We start from the raw sequence: 15,142 nt of genomic DNA, 5'->3' as shown, positions 1-15,142 counted from the left end.
GTGAGTGTTATCTTTAATTGACATGGTTTAATTTATTTTGTTGCCACTAGCTGGTTTAGTCAGCTGTTGTAAGGGAGCGGCAGTGCTGAAAATGGTCTAATTTCTAAAATGTGACACCAGAGTAGCCCACGACACATACTGGGCTAGCTCTCTCAGAACACAACATAAACTTGCACATTGTTCCAACTACCAGATCTGTTCATTTTTACAAAGAAAACACATAGAAAAACGATTTAGATAAATGATCTACTGATACCCTGAATGACTTTATTAATGTTAACCTTGTTACAACAAAATCATGTACTCACAGACATTTCAAAAGAGCATAATAGGCTGAAAGGTATTCAGTGATTAAGAATAATAAGAAAAAACTTGCACAATGATGTAGCTACCAGAACATTTGATTTTTTTTAAAAGATCACACATCGAAAAATTAGTTTAAGTCTGGATCGTACCGTAAAAAAAATACTTCATTGAACATGCACAGTTCCCTTTTTACATTTAGTCAAGTTTTGACTAAATGTTTTAACATAGAGGGGGAATCGAGACGAGGGTCGTGGTGTATGTGTGTGTGTGTGTGTGTGTGCGTGTGTATGTGTGTGTGTGTGTGTGTGTGTGTGTGTGTGTGTGTGTGTGTGTGTGTGTGTGTGTGTGTGTGTGTGTGTGTGTAGAGCGATTCAGAGTAAACTACTGGACCGATCTTTATGAAATTTTACATGAGAGTTCCTGGGCATGATATCCCCTTGTCGGTTCCTGATTCCAAAAACATATAGATATATGTTTGGATTAAAAACACGCTCAGAAAGTTAAAACGAAGAGAGGTACAGAAAAGCGTGCTATGCAGCACAGCGCAACTACTACCGCGCTAGTCACTGCGTTTTGCACGAGCGGCGGACTATGGTCATTGTGAAAAAATGCAGTGCGTTCAGTTTCTTTCTGTGAGTTACACACCTTGACTAAATGTAGTAATTTCGCCTTACGCGACTAGTTTTTGTATATATTAACTGGCTCATTTGATTTTGATTTTAACAATTCTATTTAGATAATTGCAAATAACAATGCCGCATACAATTAATTAAATAAATGGAGCAGAACGAACTAAGCTTATACACGTACTCTTAAAAGCAGTTTAAAATCTGTCTAGATGGACGATTACAACGTATATGAAGAAGGTAATGGGCTTTGTTAAAGGGGAAAAAATGAAAAAAAATCCTCATTTGAATTTTATGTTTTAAAAATGTTGTGGAAAAAGATTTCCACTTCAAAGCAATTAATGCAATCGAGAAAAATTAGGCAGACAACATGTGCATGTGACGGGATCTTAATTCTTTATCCTTACTTATATGTGCAGTTTAATAAAAAAAAAAAAAGCATTTTAAGTTGTCTGTTAAAGGCACAGTAAGCCTCCCGTAAACCATCACAGATACTGTCAGGCTTTTACACACAGTACAAACACCCTTTCATTTAAACACTCACCAAACGGGAACATCCTAGGTGCCCTGCGTAAAGAGCGAGCAATTTGTAAATAATTAATTTTGCGGATTGTCTCCATCACAATCAGACCGTGGTGCGTTTTGGCACTGGACCTAACTTTTAAAATCTAAATAATAAATTGACAGCTTGTTATACACACATTCTTACATCATAAAAGAATTCTTTTTTCATCAAGACAAGATCAGAACAATTCGAAGTTTTGAAAGTTTGAAAAAAGAAATGCCCGGAAGCAGGGTCAAGCAAGGACGTGGTTCTCGTAGCAGACGACGGTTTATGCCTATCGCCAGTTCCTCTGAACAGTCAAAAACCATCGCTAGAGTTCTTGTGAACCACAGCCGTTTGTTTCGTGCATAGTCAGAGGTACATAATAACGTGCTATTGCAGATAAGCTCACATCGAGTCGCATTCAAATTACTAACTGACGACTACATTGTGAAAAAGGGAAACTGGATCACACGGGTTCACGATGGCTCAGGGGTAAGATAAACCACGCAAAAATAAATTCTTTGAAAATTGCTCGCTCTTTACGGAGGGCACCTAGGATGTTCTCAAGCGGTGAATGTTTAAATGAAAGGGTGTTTGTACTGTGTGTAAAAGCCTGACAGTATCTGTGATGGTTTACGGGAGGATTACTGTGCCTTTAAGTAATGAATGTGAAATAATTGTTTTGCATCTACAATCCCAACACTGCCATTGGGTGCCACTTAATATAATCAACAAGAAGGGCAAAGCCCATACGACTCACATGCTTGACCTTGACCTTTACATGACCTTGACCTTCAGGGTCAAGGTCAAATAGCTAAACCTAGCAATGACATCATACACTAAGAACTGCTTTACACATTTTTCCTACCAAAATACATGTGACCTTGACCCAAGGTCAAGGTCATCCAAGGTCATGCAACACAAAGCTGTTAATTCAAGACATAGGAAGTACAATGGTGCTTATTGGCTCTTTCTACCATGAGATATGGTCACTTTTAGTGGTTCACTACCTTATTTTGGTCACATTTCATAAGGGTCAAAGTGACCTTGACCTTGATCATATGTGACCAAATGTGTCTCATGATGAAAGCATAACATGTGCCCCACATAATTTTTAAGTTTGAAACAGTTATCTTCCATAGTTCAGGGTCAAGGTCACTTCAAAATATGTATACAATCCAACTTTAAAGGACCTTGCGACCTTGACCTTGAAGCAAGGTCAACCAAACTGGTGTCCAAAGATAGGGCTTACATTGCCCTGTATAGCATACATAGCTAAGGTTGCCATCCTCGATAACTTTAGAAAAAAATGCGAAAATGTGAAAAATGGTCGTTTTTAAGACAACAATTACGGCCCCTGTGACCTTGAACTTGAAGTGAGGTCAAGTTGCCGCACATGTTTTTTGAGATCTTGTAACCATACACCATCAGGCCACATCAGGTGTTGATAGACTTAATAGTGTCCAAGAAATATCCAACGTTAAAGTTTTCCGGACGGACGGACGCCGGGACGGACGGACGGACGACTCGGGTGAGTACATAGACTCACTTTTGCTTCGCATGTGAGTCAAAAATTACGCATAATTCATTTTTGTTTGCAAAGCCAATATTTGTGACTTAAAACTATTAATGACTTTTTAATTTAAACGCTGTGATAGCAAAATCATGTACTCACTGAAATTGAAGCCATGATGTTCATGAGGTTGACTTACAAAAGGCCCTCATAAATAAAAGCAAATAATGCATTTGAAGAGACCGTTGTGCTATCAATACTGTCGTGAACACACATACAGACACACACACACACACACACACACACACACGCATGTACACACATAGACACACGCATATAGACAAAGATAGACAGACAGATAGACAGACACACACTCACACACACACACACACACACACACACACACACACACACACACACACACACACACACACACACACACACACACACACACACACACCATGTGCATCATGCAGATTTGTTTTAATTTTACACAGTTTGCAGGGATGTTCAGATTTATTCTGCTTGATATTCCTTTAACATTTACCCCAAATTAAAATCAAATAGTGGAAACCAACGTTTTGTGCAAGGGAGATCAAGGGTGATAATTTTGAGGCAATTTTTTTTAAACAATAAAATTGCATGATGATATCCTTCAAAAATAAATCAAATTAAGGAATTAAAGACTCACTTTGTCTTCCTAGTTTTCTCTATATCATTGATTTGAGGGGAACATCTTTTTTCTCCGAATTTTTTAAATAAGAAAATCAAGGGAGACAACAAACAGTAAAAGATGAATAATGAAAAACATTACACATTCGGTTACGCATATCTTTTAGATGAGACACGATTCAGAGATTTTCTAAATCGTTGTTCTATGTGTTGTTTTTTTGTAAAAATGAAAAGATCTGGTAGTTGGATAAATGTGTAAGTTTAAGAAAACAATAGCACCAAACGTCTTGGTTTAAACAATTTTATTCAAAACAAATTACAGATAGCAATGCCTCATACAGTCAATTTGATAAATGGAACACTGCCTTCCATTCATGAGAGTGTTCATGGGCACCGTAGCGTCAAAAATACCATTAGCTGCAGACGCCGACACCATACATTGAGTTCTTCCTTTTACATGAATAGACTATTTTCGAAAACAACTCCGTCGGGCTTATATGTACTCTTCAAAAAATTTTAAGGACCACTTCTTCAAACGCATGCCATACAGAAATAACAGGGTTGAATGATTTTATTTTTTAATTTTTTGTTTAATTGAACAACTGAACATTGTCTACAGAACATTTCATTTCAATCATGACAGCCAAATCAACGCAAGAGGTTGTTACTTTAGACAACCCTCCAATTTCAAATTAACAACAGCAATTTTACTTCCTACGGAGAACTGCAAATTCGTATCCCGGCAGTGATGGCCATTTAAGCTACCCACTAATTGGTAATGAGATATGTCCTACGACGTAAGATGATCTCTCCTTGGACCAATACAGAGCCCCCATCAAACGATTTCGTTCTGGAACAGCGGCAAACGCTCTCTACGACGTCTCCAGACTCAGATGCGTCCATCAGCAGGATCGAAGAAGTTGGACCCATCTGTAAACAAGAACTGAGCCCTACGATGATGTTACCACCTCAAAAATTAAGCGTAACATGCAGGCTCGGTGGGTTGCTCGATGGTAAGCAGTCAGTGTTGTTTTGCGGACTGGGTGTCTTTCACATAATTATTATTAATGACTGACGATAGTGTTGGTTGCAGCTCATGGTTGATGCCTGCTGCCTTTTCAGTAACCGTTTATTGCTGCATGGCCTTCATTTGGATGCGACAATCTTCATTGTTGTGGTGACTGTAGGCCGATCATAACATTGTCATTACTACAATCTTCCAATTGCTTGAAGCAATTTCCTCAGTCTGATGATGTTGAAGTGAGTCACTGCAATACTCTAAATTACTTGCCTGGCAGCAACCACATCTTGTAGCCATCAAACTGCCCTTGCCCGATCCAAGTCACTCAGTTTTTGTGGCAGGGGGATGTTGTTTCACTGCATTATTTTGTCAGTGTGTCATTTTACAAAGACAAGTTAGTGATCACATTTCGTGGCCAGAACCCTGTTATAGAACGTGCATCACTGGCTTTTGCTCTGGAATGTTTTGCACCGATTTCATAGGACTTTGAAAATGCCCCCTTTTTAAAGTAAACCTCTCTTTTTCCGCCTGTTTAGCAGGACACCGTAACACTGCCTGCCAAAACTGTTCATAGAGCAAGAGTCACTGTCCTTTTGTGAATTCAAAATAATCAAGTTCCAATCAGATTGTCGAACCCTTTATTTTTGGCATTCATTTTTTAAATTGTCTTCATTTTCACGACCGGTCCTTAACTTTTTTGAAGAGTATAGGTTGTGAAAAAGTGAATACTCTTACATTTCCTCTGACAAATAAATTCACACGTGCTCATGTCCACGTGTTTCCGATACACGCCTCGCTAGTGATTGGCCCCTCCAATGTTTGTCCGAGTAAAAAGCAAAGGTATTCACTCTTTCACAACTCATACACAGTTATTGAGTTATTTTCGCAATTCGTCTATTTCCGCTGCACATCACTAACGAATGTGGGAGGGGAGGGGAAATTTATTATGACGTACGGTTTTTGTGGACTCATGTCCTCATGTTTTGGCCCAGTATCGTGCACCCCCACGTATGTCCAAATGTGCTGGCTGCAAAAGAAAGATGCTTGTTATGATAATTCACTGGATCAGAAAACCTTAAATGCATTCTCTCTCTAATTTGATATAACTTGTCAAAATGCATCTTTTTCACTCTTTTTGGACACTTCTCAGCTTCTTTTTTTCAATTATAAACCTTTGCTGAAATTGTTGATATTTATACATTGCTGCTCAAATTCATGCTGAATGGAAAGAGTATAATTCATGCATGAGTGAGGAAGGGGTGTGTGTGTGTGTGTGTGTGTGTGTGTGTGTGTGTGTGTGTGTGTGAGCCTGCGTGCGTGCGTGTGTGTTTGTGTGTGTGTATTTGTGCGTGCACATGTGTGCTTGCATGTGTCTGCATGTGAAAGAGAACAAAGAGCAAGACCATGTGTGCTCGAACGTTCGTGTGCATAATGCTTGTTCAGTGGTAACTGCGATGTGAGGTCCCTCCGGTAAGAGCACACACCTCATGAAAGTACACCTTCTTTTATCCTTTTTTCTATTATCTCTACTAAAATATATTATCTGTATAATGTTGGGTCACTTTTGGCTGGCCCCAAAGGTGTCAGTTCATTTTTCAATAAACATCTCTCATGATGTCATATCCAACCTTTTGTAAAAAGTCGAGGCCGCATTGTGGTTGTTGCGGATCCTTGTCTGTTACGTACTCGGAGGGTACGAAGACCTCACCTTTTACGTTATGAATCAGAACAAGAATGAATTTTGTTTCTAAAAAAAATTCTACCACACCACTATTGCAGATTCGTGCACAAAACACACAAGACGTATTTGTAAATTTATAGATTCAACTTTTTATTTATTTGCTTGTTCCAAGGTCGCCGGATTATTCTTCATTTTTGTATCGTTCTTATATCCTGGATCTAAAAGTCACTCATCTTGAAAATACGAAGTGATGATGTAGACGGTCGGAACGTCGTGTGGTTTAGGCTGGTTATTGTCGAACGGTTACATAAAGTTCATCGTCGATGATCATGAAGACATCGGACGAAGTTAGAGGGTTGATCGTAGAAAACTCGTCCCTCGGATCTCGAACTGGAAACTCGTCCCTCGGATCTCGAACTGGAAACTCGTAACTCGAAACACCAACATATCTGTCGAAATAATAACAAGTCTCAGAACTGGGAATTACTCTATCATTATACAAACCGTTTCCCCTGAGACCTGTGTGATAAAAACACATCTTGTTATTCAAACGGAGATCCGACTATATCATTCATTATAGCACTTTATAAACAATTAATTATCCACATTCATTCCTCATGCTGCTCAACGTTCATACAATGTATTACGTTTGATCTACAGTGATCACATAAAATCTTGTTATTCGATCAAACTTGTGATACCGTGACCAATGCAGTTCTTATAAAAATTAACTTGGTAACCTTGGGGAAATCTACTTGGATCTAGAGGAAAACATATTTACCGAGAAAAGATTCCATCAACATAACGGCCACCGGCTACTGCTGTCGCTTGCTGCCATCTTTCTGGTCGTCCCGTCAAAGACATGGTGTCTCCGCTGTGGAAGTCTTTGCCATCTTCGTTTGCCCTTGGCGATGGTTTTTATTCTAGGCATAGAACGGTGCCGTTGCGGTTCTTTCATGATTTCGCTCCTTCTCTCCAATTTTCAGTTGCTTTTCCCTTTTCGAGCGTTATTCTTTTTCTCTCCCTGCGCAGACTCCCAACCCGCCAACCGAAACTCATCTTTGCGTTGCTAGCCTACCTAGACCAATGGTAACTCTTGTCTATTCGCGATCTATCTATAGGGACTGGGTGGCCGAGTGGTAACGCACTTGCGCTCGGAAGCGAGAGGTTGCGTGTTCAGGCCTGGGTCAGGCCGCAATTTTCTCCCCCCTTTCCTAACCTAGGTGGTGGGTTCAAGTGCTAGTCTTTCGGATGAGACGAAAAACCGAGGTCCCTTCGTGTACACTACATTGGGGTGTGCACGTTAAAGATCCCACGATTGACAAAAGGGTCTTTCCTGGCAAAATTGTATAGGCATAAATAAAAATGTCCACCAAATCCGTGGGACTTGGAATAAAGTAAAAAAAAATTCCATCTCACACGGCATTAAGTCTCAGGAAACATGAATACACGCATGCAGGAAAAACAAAAATATGGGTAGCGCCGTATGTATGGCAGCTCGCTTTCCCCGGGGAGAAAGCAGCCCGAATTTCCATGAGGGTAACCTCACTGGACTGTAAATCTTATCCAATCCAATCCAATCCAATCCTTGACGCGAAAATAGCGATCAAGAATTTCGTACCCAATAATAATCCCATTTATTATCTAACTCCTTATGTTGCCAATACTAATGAACAAAGTAAACCAACGATCACACCGAAAGCAAAAGAATATGCTTTGAAGGAAACTCCTTCAAGAAATACGACAACTTCTTGACGACAATCAAAATGACGTCAACTGATAGCGAAACTTTGACGTAATTATACTTCGGTTTTCCGACAATTCTAGGCACTTGCTGCATCACATAATTAGATAAACCATAGGTGCCTGACGGTTTTCATAAACAACACATGACTGCTTTTGACGGAATAACCCGTTATTTGTGTAGACTTGACTAACTTATGTAAATTTCCGCAACAGTGGTGTCGTCATTGTTTAATCAGATTGAAATTTTGGTCAAGCAATTTTCTACTACTTTCCAAGCACCGAATGTCATCACCATATCGGCCCCATTTAGTTCGATAAATGTCTTTGATGACGTCATATCCGGCTTTTTACAAAATTGTATAGAAATTTTGGTCAAGCAATCTTTGACTAAGACAATGGGATTGCATGTCAGCGTGGAAGATTAAAAAATGGTTAATTTGTTTGCTCATTAAAATCATCAACATTCTAAATGATTGCATTGTATTTTTCATAATTCGCTGAAGAACTTTTTTATATATATATATATATACATATGTCACGTTTGGATTACAAAAAAGCAAGGGTAAAAACAAAAATCGCGCTTTTCTATACAACAAAAGAGCGACTGCGCTATACTGTCATTTGAGCGATCAACAGTGACTGTAGGCCGCTCGCTGTATCTTCACTGTGATCCTCAGTCGGTACAGTAACCTACAATCACTACAGTCCAACATCGTGTTAGAGGTAGAGGATAGAGATAGTGAAAAAGAATGCATCAGTATACCATTGCCTGATTCTCCCATCCCAACAACTTGCGGAACACAGTAATTAGACTTACGACACTTCAATTGAATCAGAAGTAAAGACGGATCAAAAGCTCATCACTATTACGCTTTACTTTTAACACCAGTCACAGTCGGGGACCCTTCTCGCCCAGGGCCAAGCTTGTCCGACCTGGAGCGAGGACGACTTCACTGAGTTGTCCAGTCTCACCGCCACAATGGCTTCATTGTCCCCCAACAACGCCAACCTAGACGTGCTGTCACAAAAGATTGAATCCGCCCCCTTCTTTTTGTCAGCTCGTATTTTATCGACTGGGGCGACACTAATTTCACTAGTCCATCTTCGTCTGTCAACAATGCCCCCCCACAAAACCCAAGTGTCAACTCCGCTCACCCCTGCACGCGGTACACGAATCCGCACTACCAAAGCTCCGCGGCAGCGTCGTCAGTCCAGCCGATTTGCCCCTCCCAAACTTTCCCCCTACATCACCAAATGTCGTGTGGAGGAGCTTGAGCGGGAAGTACTGGGTCTGCATGACTTTATCGGAAGGCTACAAGACGCAGCTTTCTCTGCCATTAGTGACACTGAAAAACGCATCAAGGCCAGTCTCCAGATGGACAACAGCCACCACGAAGAGGAGCTCCGTAACAAAATCAGCCACCTGCAGTCACGCATCCAGTCGCTTGAGGCTGAAAACCAAAATCTCACTGCTCAGGTGAAACAACTTCGTCGAATGGAACGACCGCAATCCCTGCCCCCGCCCCCGCCCCCTTCCTCAAACACCCATGATGTGAACAGTTCTATCAGCATCATCAAGACCGCAACTGTGCAACGCTCTGACCCAACTACTTCACAGTCACCGACAAAGTCCCCCCCCTTCCCTCACACCAGTAGCTTTCAATGACGACCAGAGAGATGTGAACTCAGCCTCGTCGGACGTGTCAGCGCCACTCAACTGTGTCATATCTCCCTCCTCTTCCTCAAACAATGCAGTTCCCCGGGGCTGTAGTGAAGCCCAGGACCCCGTTAAAGAGAACAGGAGACGTCATTCCCCCCGGGAGAAGCTTCGCGCTTTTGCTGTTGGTGCCAGCACAACGTTCCTTTTACTGGGCGACTCAACAGTGAAATCTATTGACTTAAGTAAGTCTCTACCGTCACTGCACGACTCCCCCCAAAATATCTGCGTGTCGGGAATGACGGTACAGGACTTGAATGACTGGGCAAAACACATAGAACCTGTGCCTTCTGGTAGACGGGCGACATTCCATGTTGGAGTTAACTCCTACATGCAGACGTCCACAGAGGTTACAAGCGACCACTGGGCTGAGCTAGTCATGTCTCTACGTCACGCCTTTCCTCTAGCCAGTCTCCATGCGTCATCTATTCTCCTTGCCAGAGGCCGCTCCCCCCTCAATGATTTGATTAGCCCATCCAACTCCAACTTGGCCGCCGTCTGTGAACGACTGGGTGTTCAACTCGTCAACTCTACTCCGATCTTTCAGACAGCCAATGGGGCTCCTCGTCTGGCCCTGTACAGGGACAGGATTCACCCAAACCCTAAGGGGACAGCCAGGTTGGCTGAAACACTTTTCCCCTTTCAACATCGTCCTCCCAGGCAAACCATCTCCCACAAACAGCACGCCCCGCCCCCCCCCCCCCCAAATGGCCTCCAAGCAAGATGGTTACGGTCAGCCCAGTAGCCTTGTGAACCCTCCAAGTCATCACTACGACGCTGAGTACCCGCCCCTGCAACAGCGTGATCAACGTGGAACGCTCCCCCCTTCATCTCATCTACACCTCGTCATCATGATGTCACGCCAACCCTCCCGCCTGGACACTTCGTTCCGCATCATCCGCCGCCGCCACCTCCCGACTTCAGAGCAGCGCTACCCCCTGCTGTGGTTGCAGCCCCCTTCCCACCACGTGGGTCCTACTTCGAGGAGGGAGACTATCGCCCTGTCCAAGGCCCAATGACAGGTATGCAACATGGCGTTGGCGCCTATCAGGTGTCTGACCCCGCCCCACGTCACCTCCAACCTACGGCGTTCAACAATGTGCTTCCTGACTCCGCCCGTCCAATCGTCCCGCCGCTTGTGCACCCAGCAGTAATGCAGGCCTATGTTAATTACCTTCAGGCCTTTCGCTTCCAGCAACCAATCGCCATGCCGTATTAATGTGTGGCTTGTCTCTCTGTGTGTTGTGTAGAGGAGAAGCTGGCTTGGTCCAATTATATCTGTGTAATAGTAATTTGTGCTTTGTTTCGGAATATGTGTCTTGAAGATGTGTAGCGTAGGGTAGATGCTGGTTCGTGAAGTGTCTCTGTGTGCTGAGTAGAAGCCCAAAAGGGCCCTTTCCTGATAACACCACGTAAGGTGTGATCTGGAAAAGAAATACTGCTGAGTTCTCTGATAAATTTTATTCTCTACTTTTGCTACCCGTGGTACCTGTTCTGCAAAAGTATTCTTGTGTGCTTGAATTACGCTGAGATTTTTTGTTTGTTTTTTTAAACTCTCTTTTGCGGTTTTCATCACGGACAATTTAATAAGTGCCTTGGTAGACACTGACATTTGCTTTTCCTTTTTCTTGTCCGGTTTTACTGTGACAAAAGGAAAATATTTTTCTCTGATCTGACCTACATCGTGACCTAATTATGCCGTTGGGTGATTCTACATCTGGCCTTCGTATAGGACACCTTAACGTTTATCATTTGTTTAACAAAGTTCCAGATGTGTGCTTAATGTTAAACCGACCAAACAAGCCAATTCATTTGTTTGGACTTAGCAAAACTCGCCTTGATTCCAGGATCGACGACACCTCTATTGACATAACTAACTATACAATTTTAAGACGCGACAGCAACCAGTCTAGTCATTCTGAACTTGTGCTTTACATCCATGACAGTATTGTGAAAATCACAAGAAGGAGAACTGATTTAGAGTCAGAGAATGTGGAGTGCACCTGGACGGAGATAAAACACTCTAAATCTCCTTCTGTGTTAGTGGGGTATATATATATATATATATAGAAATTAATATGTAAATCGCCGTGAGCTCTTGTGAGAAACGGCGATTAATAAATGTCCATTATTATTATTATTATTATATATAAAAATCCAGCCTCTTCACTTGCATGGATTGACGATTTTGTGCGCATGATGGACAACGTTAATAACTGTAATTCTAACATTCTCCTCTTAGATGATTTTAATTATGATGTAAATAAACCGCAACATGCATGGTCTTCTACTACATCGCTGTTTGGTCTTCAGCAATTAATCAAAGATCCAACAAGAGTAACCAGTACTAGTGCAACGTTAATTGATCATATTTACACAAACAATGTGTGTAATGTTTCTAAAGTGTTTGTATCCAATGAAAGTATAAGTGACCATAGCCCTATTTTTTGCACTTGGTCTTTTAAATTACCAAAACGTCCGCCTAAGGGCCATACAACAATTAAGTACAGATCCTTTAAAAATTTCAATGAGACGGATTTTTTGCGAGGCATTGCTTCTGTGCCCTTTCATCTTATTTGCAATCATACTTGTCCAAATAATGCCTTTTCTGCTATGTATGAGGCATTTTTGCCAATTATCGATAAGCATGCACCGTTGCGCAAAAAGAGGGTTAAGCACCCCACACTTCCCCCGTGGTTAAGTGAAGACATTATAAACGCTATGGCTCTTCGCGATTTCTATAAAGAGAACAAATTAAAAGCTGATTACAAGAAACAAAGAAATAAGGTCTTAGACGTCGTGCGCCGGGCCAAAAGGCATTATTTTAATAAACTTGTTTCTGAGAAGAAAGATACCGCTTCCTTATGGAGAGCAATAAACGAAGTAACTGCAAAATCAAAAACCCGACAACATTCAACTTCGGTTGGTATTTCACCCAGTGCCTTTAATGATTATTTCTTATCTCTTCCTAGTAAGCTTTTGGAGTCTACCTATAGGGAAAATGACAAAAGCGAGTATGAATGCCCACAATTTCTTCAATTATTTTGCCAGGCCAATGTGAAAGAAGTTGAACCTTTTAACATCCCATTCATTGCAGTCCACGAAGTCGGGCGACTAATAACTGACTTGAGTAATAAAAAGTCAATGGGACCCGATAACATACCCGCTTCCTTACTCAAGTTAGCGTTACCCTTTCTTGTTGAGCCAATTACGTATGCGTACAACTTATGTATTGACCGAAATGTGTTTCCAGAAATATTTAAAACCGCAAAAGTAATTCCACTTCCCAAAACAAAAGACTTAACCGACATAAACAATTTTAGGCCAATTTCGCTATTGTCTGTTCTGTCAAAACCATTAGAAAAACATGTACAAAAGTGCTTGCTTCTCCACATGGAAAGCCGTGGTCTTTTCGCTCCATCTCAATCAGGATTTCGCCCTAAACATTCGTGTCACACAGCTCTCGTTAAACTATGCGATACATGGCTCTCTGCCATTAACCATTCGGAAACAGTCGGTGCCGTCTTCCTTGATTTTAAGAAAGCGTTTGATATTGTTGATCACACAATTCTGTAAAAGAAATTATCTTGTTATTTAGGCGACGCATCCTACTTACCTTTTTTTCGTTCTTATTTAGCGAACAGAACGCAGTTTGTCTCCCTTAATGGTAACCGTTCTTCGATAGGACGGCTCATGCACGGCGTCCCACAAGGATCAGTTTTGGGCCCACTTTTAATTTGCATTTACATTAACGATCTACCACTCTATATATCAGACAAGACGGTTATTAATGACCTTTTCGCAGACGACTCGTCTCTTTACACGTCCGGTAAAAGTTTACAATCTATTGAAACCTCTCTTCAAACGAGTTTGAACAACATATTGCTCCTGCGAATCACCACGGACCTCCTGAACGCAACAGATAGCGGTCTCGTCTCTGCCCTAGTGCTGCTGGACCTTTCCGCGGCCTTCGACACGATCGACCACCAGCTACTCGTCGATCGCCTCAGTTCCACGTTCGGCATTCACGACACCGCCCTCTCTTGGTTCCGGAACTACCTCCAGAACCGCTCTCAGACTGTCACCACTGATTCGTTCTCTTCTCAGCCTGTCCCTGTCCGCTTCGGCGTCCCACAAGGATCTGTCCTCGGCCCTGTCCTTTTCACCCTGTACACCCAACCCCTCTCCCTGGTCATCGAAAGCCACGGCCTGAAATACAACTCCTTTGCCGATGACACGCAGCTCCAGAACAGCGCCAAGCCGGAGGACGTTGACGATCTCCTTGGATCCATCTCCAGTTGTTTCACTGACATCAAGAACTGGATGACTGAGAACAAGTTGAAGCTGAACAGTGAGAAGACGGAGGCCCTTCTCGTTGGAACACGACAGAAGATTGCTTCCCTCACTGTGACCGACCTCCAGCTGGATGACGCGACTGCTCCATTCTCCCCTGCTGTCAAGAGCCTTGGCGTCTTTCTCGACTCCACTCTCTTCATGCAGACACACATCTCCTTCATCATCAAGACCTGCTTTTTCCACCTACGACGCATCGCCTCCATCCGTCGCTACCTCACCCACGACGCCTGTGTCAAGCTGGTTGTCTCCCTCATCTTCAGTCGTCTGGACTACTGCAACTCCCTTCTGGCCGGCCTCCCCGCCTCATCCATTCATGGCCTACAACGAGTCCAGAACGCCGCTGCCAGGCTGACGTTGAGGAAGACGAAGCGAGACCACATCACCCCCCTACTTCGCTCCTTGCACTGGCTCCCTGTCAACACCCGAATCTCCTACAAACTGTCCACTCTGGTCTACAAGTGTCTCAACGACTCTGCTCCCGAGTACCTTCAATCTTCCCTGGACCTGCACACCCAGCCCTCCGACCGTCCCCTTCGTTCTGCTGCTGACCCTCTCCGCCTCCACATCCCTCGCTCGAAACTCGCATCTGCTGGTCAGCGTGCATTCCCCTCCGCGGGCCCGTCCGTCTGGAACTCCCTGCCGCTTGAGCTTCGTCAGAGCCCCTCTCTTGACGCGTTCAAGAGTAGGTTGAAGACTCGGTTCTTCCCGTAGCTGGCTGCGACTTTCATGCTCGACGTGATGTATTGTGCCCCAAAAGACATTCTTGTGCTGTGCTCTGTGAGAGGTGTTTTCTTTGTGCTTAATATTATTTTGTTTGGACCTAGCTATTGATGTGTACATCGTTGTTAAACAGTTGTTTGTTCTATGTTTACCAGGGTTTGCTAGTGTGTGATAGGGTGCGTGTCCGTCTGAAGATGTTAGTTTCTTTGTTAGTCCTATGTTGACAACTCTTTGACA

At 42.8% G+C, this 15,142-nt stretch overlaps 1 long non-coding RNA gene across 1 annotated transcript in view; it reads left to right on the top strand.

The window, feature by feature from the left end:
• The window catches only part of LOC138980719 (uncharacterized), a 33,092-nt gene that overhangs the window by 16,245 nt on the left and 1,705 nt on the right, over positions 1 to 15,142 (top strand). The window lies entirely within an intron of this gene.

Source organism: Littorina saxatilis, linkage group LG11 (assembly GCF_037325665.1).
Source record: "Littorina saxatilis isolate snail1 linkage group LG11, US_GU_Lsax_2.0, whole genome shotgun sequence".
Lineage (NCBI taxonomy): Eukaryota > Metazoa > Mollusca > Gastropoda > Littorinimorpha > Littorinidae > Littorina > Littorina saxatilis.
Note: the sequence above shows the minus strand (reverse complement) of the source record. Positions and strands in the feature narration are given on the sequence as shown.